General features: G+C 39.9%; 1 long non-coding RNA gene across 2 annotated transcripts; it reads left to right on the top strand.

Annotated features, from left to right (window-relative positions):
* The first annotated feature begins 2,865 nt into the window (after window positions 1-2,865).
* Window positions 2,866-5,102, top strand: LOC112139863. Of its 2 annotated transcripts, XR_002918069.2 has the most exons (3): window positions 2,866-3,366; window positions 3,469-4,765; window positions 4,840-5,102. It is a non-coding gene; the product is annotated as an uncharacterized LOC112139863 (long non-coding RNA). The 2 variants fall into 2 exon arrangements; XR_004947553.1 differs by having other exon boundaries at window positions 2,866-4,765.
* Window positions 5,103-6,905: the final 1,803 nt, after the last annotated feature.

Raw genomic sequence — 6,905 nt, 5'->3', positions numbered from 1 at the left:
AATTACTTTAAAATTAACATTAGCAACAAGTAATTACATTGTTTGAAAACGTCACATTCTAAATTTATCAAAGTTACACCGTACAGCATCAGGTTAAACATTGAAGTGCATGAAAGCGAAAATTCCGACGGTCCCTGAACAGACAACTGCGTAGCACGCGCTCAGTTCCCACTGCAAACGGGAAGTAAGTGATCGCTGACATTCTAGCGCTCAGACAAAAGTCACTTCTTACCGGCTGGATCTCCTACAGATGGATGATCAATGCTGACAGGTAGGCATGCTTCACACACGTGCTACAGAGCCTGTATCTCACCGGTGCTTCTCCCGAATGAGCGCGTGCATCGCTATTAAAAGTCCGACGCAGCGTGCGCCCATAGTTCCGGCGCGTGACTCAGACGCTCAGCGCTACAGCCTCTTTAAATGAAAATATAATATCGATACTTGGTGAGAACCCATCGAGAATCGATCGCAGGACTAAATATCGCGATATATCGCAATATCGATATTTTGGCACACCCCTAGTGCACTATTGTGCGTCAATCCAAGAGTGCATCTGTATTGTGTCAGTTTACACAACTTTCATTACTTTGACCTCACAGGACAGATGAGTTGATAGTCACAAGGGGACAATCTTTCTTTCCCTGCACAGTTTTTAGCAGGAACTCGGGTCACACAGACGGTCGGGTTGTTCAGGCTGAAGACTGAAAGCTCCAGAAAATGTCCTAAATTACATCTGGTTTCAAGTTCTGCAGGCAGTAAACCTTTTTTCTGTGCACATGCATTTCTGAGTAAAGCAAGGGCAAAACAATCCCCTCTGGTCCAGGAGGCTGTCCGGCTCCAACCAGATAACCCCGCGCTGTGACAGGACATAAACCCCCGTTTTAGATTAGCATTCTAACCGCTGATTGGGTCGCTGGAAAAGCCCCGTGGCCACAGCGGATTTTCTGATTGGCTGATGGGACCCAGCGACCCGTCAAACTTCAGGTATTTAAATTTTGCGCCTCACCGCTCAAATCGAGGTGCTGGCAGACTTTCCAAATGCTTACAAAAAACAAAAAGTCAATGTTGTTTTGAGAAGCATTCAAACATCACAGCTTCTGATACTGATGGTTTATTAATTAACAAAATGTGGGAAGCTCCAGCTGACATTAGTGAGTTGCAGGAAAATGACGATACACTGAAAAGTCTGTTTTCAAAGGTTACAGATGAGACCAATGCAATTCAAATGGGTAAAGAGTACTCTATTTTTGACAGGAATGTGCCTTGTGTTCTTCGTGATGGAAAAAAAAAACGCATAGTTATTGCTAAAAGCTAGACCATTGGTAATGCATTTTGCACACACCTTCCCTTGGGCTGGACACCTCAGTCAACACAAAACATACATGCGCATTAGTTCTTGATTCTATTGGCCTTGTATGTACTTTGATGTGCAAACGTTCTGTGCTACTTGTCCTATCTGTCAAAAAACTGCTATCTCTCTAAGTCTGACAGGACTCTCCTGCAACCACTCCCCATCATTCCTACTCCCTTCTGGAGGTTGGCAGTGGACATTGTTGGACACTTGGGAAGAAGGAAGGAGTATCGTGTTCATACTGGAGATGAGGGAGCGACTGCAAAGCTACAGAGAAGAAGCTGAGCTGCATCTGCAGAAAGCTCAATGCAGAAGACCTGATATAATCAACTGGCACGCCATCGCGAGAACCATCCAGGTGAGAAAGTTCTTCTTCTGTTACCATCCTCCACTAGTAAACTGCTGACCAAGTAGCAAGAGCCATACATGGTGACTAGAAAATTAAGTCTAGTTACATATGAAATAGTGCATCCTGAGAAGAAGAAGAAAAAACAAATAGATAATGTGAACCTTCCTAAAGAATGGAAAGAGCCAGTCACTCAGCCGGTGAAAGCTGCACTGGTGGTAGAACAACCAGAGAAGGGGGTTGTAAATGAGAAAGAGCCAAAAGAAGCCTTAACACCAGAATGGAAGAATCTTGCAACTCTACTCAAGGTTTTTCAGGAGGTGCCTTCCCTGTAGAGCAACACCCCAGGAAGGACAACAGTAGCCGAGCACACCATCAGATTGTACCTGGGGTGGGGCGTGGGGATGCTCAGCGTTGCTGGGTGGTGGTGGGCTGCTCTTCTGGGGTTGGGGGGCTCTCCAGGGGTTTGCCCTCCTGCCACGGTGGGGGGGCTGCTCTTCTGCCTGGGCTGGGGTCTGTGCTCTCTGTGTTCCTGTGCCTTCCTGCTCTTGGGTGTGGGGGGTCTCTGCGGCGGTCCCGCGTTCCTTGGTCTGGGTGTTTGTCGGAATTGCCCGGCGGGCGGATTCTCTCCGCGGAACCATGTCGGGTGTTGGGGGGTGGTGTCCAGGCTGCTGCCGCCCCAGCGGGTGGTCTTGGTGTGGGGATTGCGGGATGCTCTCCCCCTGTGTACATTCCATCTTTATCCACATTAGGAAACCATAGGTACTCACCTGAGCACAGGTGTCAGCTCACCTTTGCACTAATAGTATGTGTGACAGAATGAAAGGCTTTATTTGTGTCCATCTGTATGATTAAGTGTGTGAGCTGCAGTTATATTTTGTACATTTCGACTAGTTTAGATGTGGAGACTGTCTCAACCAACAAGTGTGTGTGTAACTACAGAGTGTGACTGTAGACGGGCCCCGCCGAATCTAGTTTAGTATTTAGACCTGGATGTTTTATGATGTTGTTTCCCTCTGTTGCCATCTTCTTTTTCTCTAAACCCCCCTCTTTCACCCCCTCCCCCCTCCCTCTTCTTCTTTTCTGTCCGGTCCAACAAAACAAAAACAAAACATAATCAATATAAATAAAATTTAGTATTAAATACAACAGGGGTTTATACTCAATAAATAATACTGTTGTGACAGTAAAATCTGCCCAACACTAGAAGCTCTCAGCCCGCATCTGTTTGCTCAGCTGCTGGACAGGACAAGTTAAAAAAATAAATATATAAATTAATATTTTAAGATGACAACCATTCAAACCGACTCCTAAAAATAACTGAAGCCTAAAGAACAAATATATCAGAACCTTTTTTGTTTTTAATATGAAATATTTCAAAATGAAATGAGTTAACTTAAACATGTTTACCACTCATTAAATTGAGATAGTATGTAATTACCTATATAAAGAACAAGTTGTCACATTCTGGTGAACTCTTTCTTCTGTTAGTTTCTCATTGTCCAGTCTCCAGATGAACTTCTTTTCCCTCCACATTAGCTTTGCCTCCCACAAAGTCGGCCCTCTTTCCATTTTTACCTGCAGTTTCCACAACAGGCCAAAGAGCAGCTCTGACCTCCTTGTCTTCTTTGGACAGATCTTCACCAAAGTGAAGCTTGTTTTCTCGCAGGTAGGTGTTGTTTTTGGCATTTCTCCAGATCTCATCTCGAACAGAGCGGTAGGCGAACAGAGTGATGATTCCTCGGGTCTTCTTGCCGTCTTGTCTTCCCAGCCGGTGTGCAACATCAATCCCATCAGCTCCTCTTGATAGGAATGTCTGGGAGAGGCGTCAACTCCATATCGCCTTCTTTCATATGAGCTCATGCTCACTTGTTTTATTCTTCGATGTATCAGGGGCTCTCAACTTTCGCTTGTTATCTTCTTTTTTTCCGTAGCTGCTCATTTTTTCTGTGAAAAGTTTCATTGGTAGCATTAGCCTGCAAATTAATTGATGTCCCCAAGCTAGCACTATGCTCAAAGCTTAGTTTTTGTAAATAATTGGTCTTAATACAAGTTCTTGTGATCAAAGTTCATTTGTTCAGTGTTCCAATAATTCCATAAATATTAGTTGGCTACTTTAAATTGTTATTAATTGCTTGGAGATCCGGTAAAATGCGTGTGGACTCACCTCCATCTTGAATCAGCCCTCGGGCCAAAACTGTTTATTGCAGGTACAGAAAACATAATTTTAACCATAGATATAATAGAGAGTAGATGCTGCATTGGCTGCTGGGGCGCAGGAAAAGAAGCATGAGCATTGAGTGGAGTGAACATTCTCATTCAAATCGGTGGACTATTGAAAGCAGGGCTCGGGGGATCACTTTTCACAAGTAAGTTTGAACGTTTTTATCTGTTATATTTTTGGAATAGGCTGTAATATCCCTGCACTGTTATGTTCACCAGCGAACTCTTAGTCAGCTAATGTCAGCTATAGGCTATATCTAGTGTTGGTGTTCACCTAGCTATGAAGGGTAACTGAGACTTTTTAAATCATATATTCCATAACAATAACTTAGATTACAACTGACACAATAATGCTACTAATATCTCTCATGGCCATCCAACCTCAGAGATTTAAAAATACAAACAACTGAAGGTCTGGCTGACTCACAATTTCAGCAGCTTTGCTTCATTATCAAAAGAAATGTGAAATTTTATTTTGTTGACAAAAGGTTCTAATAAATGTGAAGGATGAAGTAAATAGGAACAATGGAATAAAATGGGAAGATAGAAAATGGAAAACTATGAATAATAAGAAGAATGAAGAAAATAAGATTGACCTCTTTTATAATGTGTTTAAGGAGCATGCAGGAACCCAGAAGATAAGAAACTTGCACTGCAAACATGAAAAGCACACACCATGATCACTGTCACATATATATTTATATCATTTATTATGCTTCTCCATTTTATCCAGAAAAGGGCAGGGCCACATCTACCTCCAGAAAAAGAAGAAGCTGAAGAGAGCCTGTCAGTGCCCTCTCAGGATGAGACTTCAACCTCACCCCCTCAGCATGAGCCCTAATGATGTGAGTATTTCTATTTTAACATCATAACAGAATGACCCTGGACATTAAAATCTCCCTTGTATGCTGTTACCCAGATTACACCCAGTGACGTGCTGAGAGCTGCAGAGAGGGGGATTCATCAGGCTTCAACAAAGCAGCTCCAAAGGTGTCAACAGTCACACACACCGACCTGGAGGAGATTGGAACAGAGGACGTTTTTCTGCTTGGAGACCAATAGCGGGGACACAGTTTGGCATCGACAACCATCATTCCAACTTGTCATTGGTTGTTTTTGTGTTTCTGAAGATAAGGCTGCACAACATTGAAAACGTACCTCTGTTGACCTGCAGAAAGGAAGCAGAAGAAAAATAGCTTTGTGAAGAATAATGAAATTATGATTTAAACAATCTATGATTGTGAAATGGTGATTGTGGATAACAGTGTATAGAATTTATGAGTAAAAAGAGGAAAAAATGAAAGTTACTGAATATTGTATTGTTTTGTTTAGATTTATATACTGTGAATTATTTGAGTTACTGGAAAAATACATAAAGGAATAGGCTTAAATAAGTGTTTGCTTCTGCTGATCTTGTTTTCAAACATGTATTTATTGAATTTGGTTTGTGACTTTTCAGTTATGAAAGATGAATGCATTGATTTTTTAAGTCCTTTTTTGTTGCATTTTACATGTTTGAAATAAATCAAATCAAAATTTAAAAAACAACTTTGTACATGTGTAATCATGGTTTATAGTTTGTCACTTTCTTCTTGGGCTTTATTATAGTCCTTGGTCTCTTTCGCTCTAAAATGTCTAACTACATTATATTACACACACACTCACATATATATATAAATTATGACAATGTAAATCTACTTATCATATATTGAAATAGCTGAGGGGTTTTTCTGTTTTTGTTCTTTTTGCGTCATTTGTCAGTATTTTGGTAAATACCCACCAGACATCTTATATGGAACTTTTGTTTACAGGACAATTTTACCCACTAAGCTCCAGCACCTCAACCTGACTGCCACACACTGAGGTTTTTCTACTGTAGCTGCTGGATGTGATTGTAGTAAAGTCAGAAACTTTAATCTTTCAAAAGATTGATTTCAAAATAAAACAGATTTCCATTAGGGCCTTTAAAAAGCTTTAGGATTGTATGCTCTTTTTAAAAGCACTTGCGATGTTTAAAGGTTTAGCAACGTGAAAGAACAACAAAAATAGACTTTAAAGTAGGCTTTATTTCAGCAGCATGTTCATATTTGTGTAATTTTTACAGGATATTCTGGAGATTAAAATCTTTGGGGTTATTTATAAGTGTAATTTTTCTTATAAAATGACATAAAAGTTAAAAGTGTTTCTCTTTTAATGTTTAGTTTATTTCGAATTTGCATTATTTTGGCAAAATATATTTTTATGGAGAGTAAAATATTAAAAGTTATTTAAGTTTTGCGTTTTTTTTTATTCTGCAATACAATTCCTGTGTGTTTTTACTCGTATTTATGTTTAAAAATACGTTTTTTTTTTTTTTGTGGTTTTATTTATAATACATAAAGTTAAGAAAGCAAACAAACAAACAGCACGGAGTACAACAGCAAATCCAAATCTTCACAGTTAAAGCACAGCCCTTAAAACAAAAAGAACATGAAAGGCATACAGATGTTAAATTATTAGTCCAACCTGTAACATTTCACAATTATGATTTTGTTTTCAAACAATCCCACATCTTTTCCCACTTTTTGAAGACATCAATTTTTCCACTTAAATAATATCTTAATCTTTCTAAGGTAATTGTTTCAGAAATCAAAGTTTTCCAAATTCGAACTGTAGGGGCTTCATTACCAGTCCATTTACACATTATAGCCTTCCTCGCCAGCATCAAAAGACATTGTGTTACCTCCTTGTGAACTTTCAAAGGATCTGGTACAAGCCCTAGAAGGCAAAGTTCTGGACTGGGATGGAGTGTCTGCTTTATGACCAAACTAATTTCTCTGCATATTGCTTCCCAAAACAAATGAATGATTTTACATTCCCACAGGCAGTGAAGTCTGGTTCCTAGTTCTGTTTGACATTTAGGGCAGTTTGGTGAAGATCCTGGATTGTATTTACTATATATATAGGGAGGAATATAAACATTGTGTAATATGTTATATTGCATTT

This window comes from Oryzias melastigma, unplaced genomic scaffold (genome assembly GCF_002922805.2).
Source record: "Oryzias melastigma strain HK-1 unplaced genomic scaffold, ASM292280v2 sc00855, whole genome shotgun sequence".
In the NCBI taxonomy this organism is placed as follows: domain Eukaryota; kingdom Metazoa; phylum Chordata; class Actinopteri; order Beloniformes; family Adrianichthyidae; genus Oryzias; species Oryzias melastigma.
The sequence above is the reverse complement of the archived record's forward strand: the minus strand, read 5'-3'. Positions and strand labels throughout refer to the sequence as shown.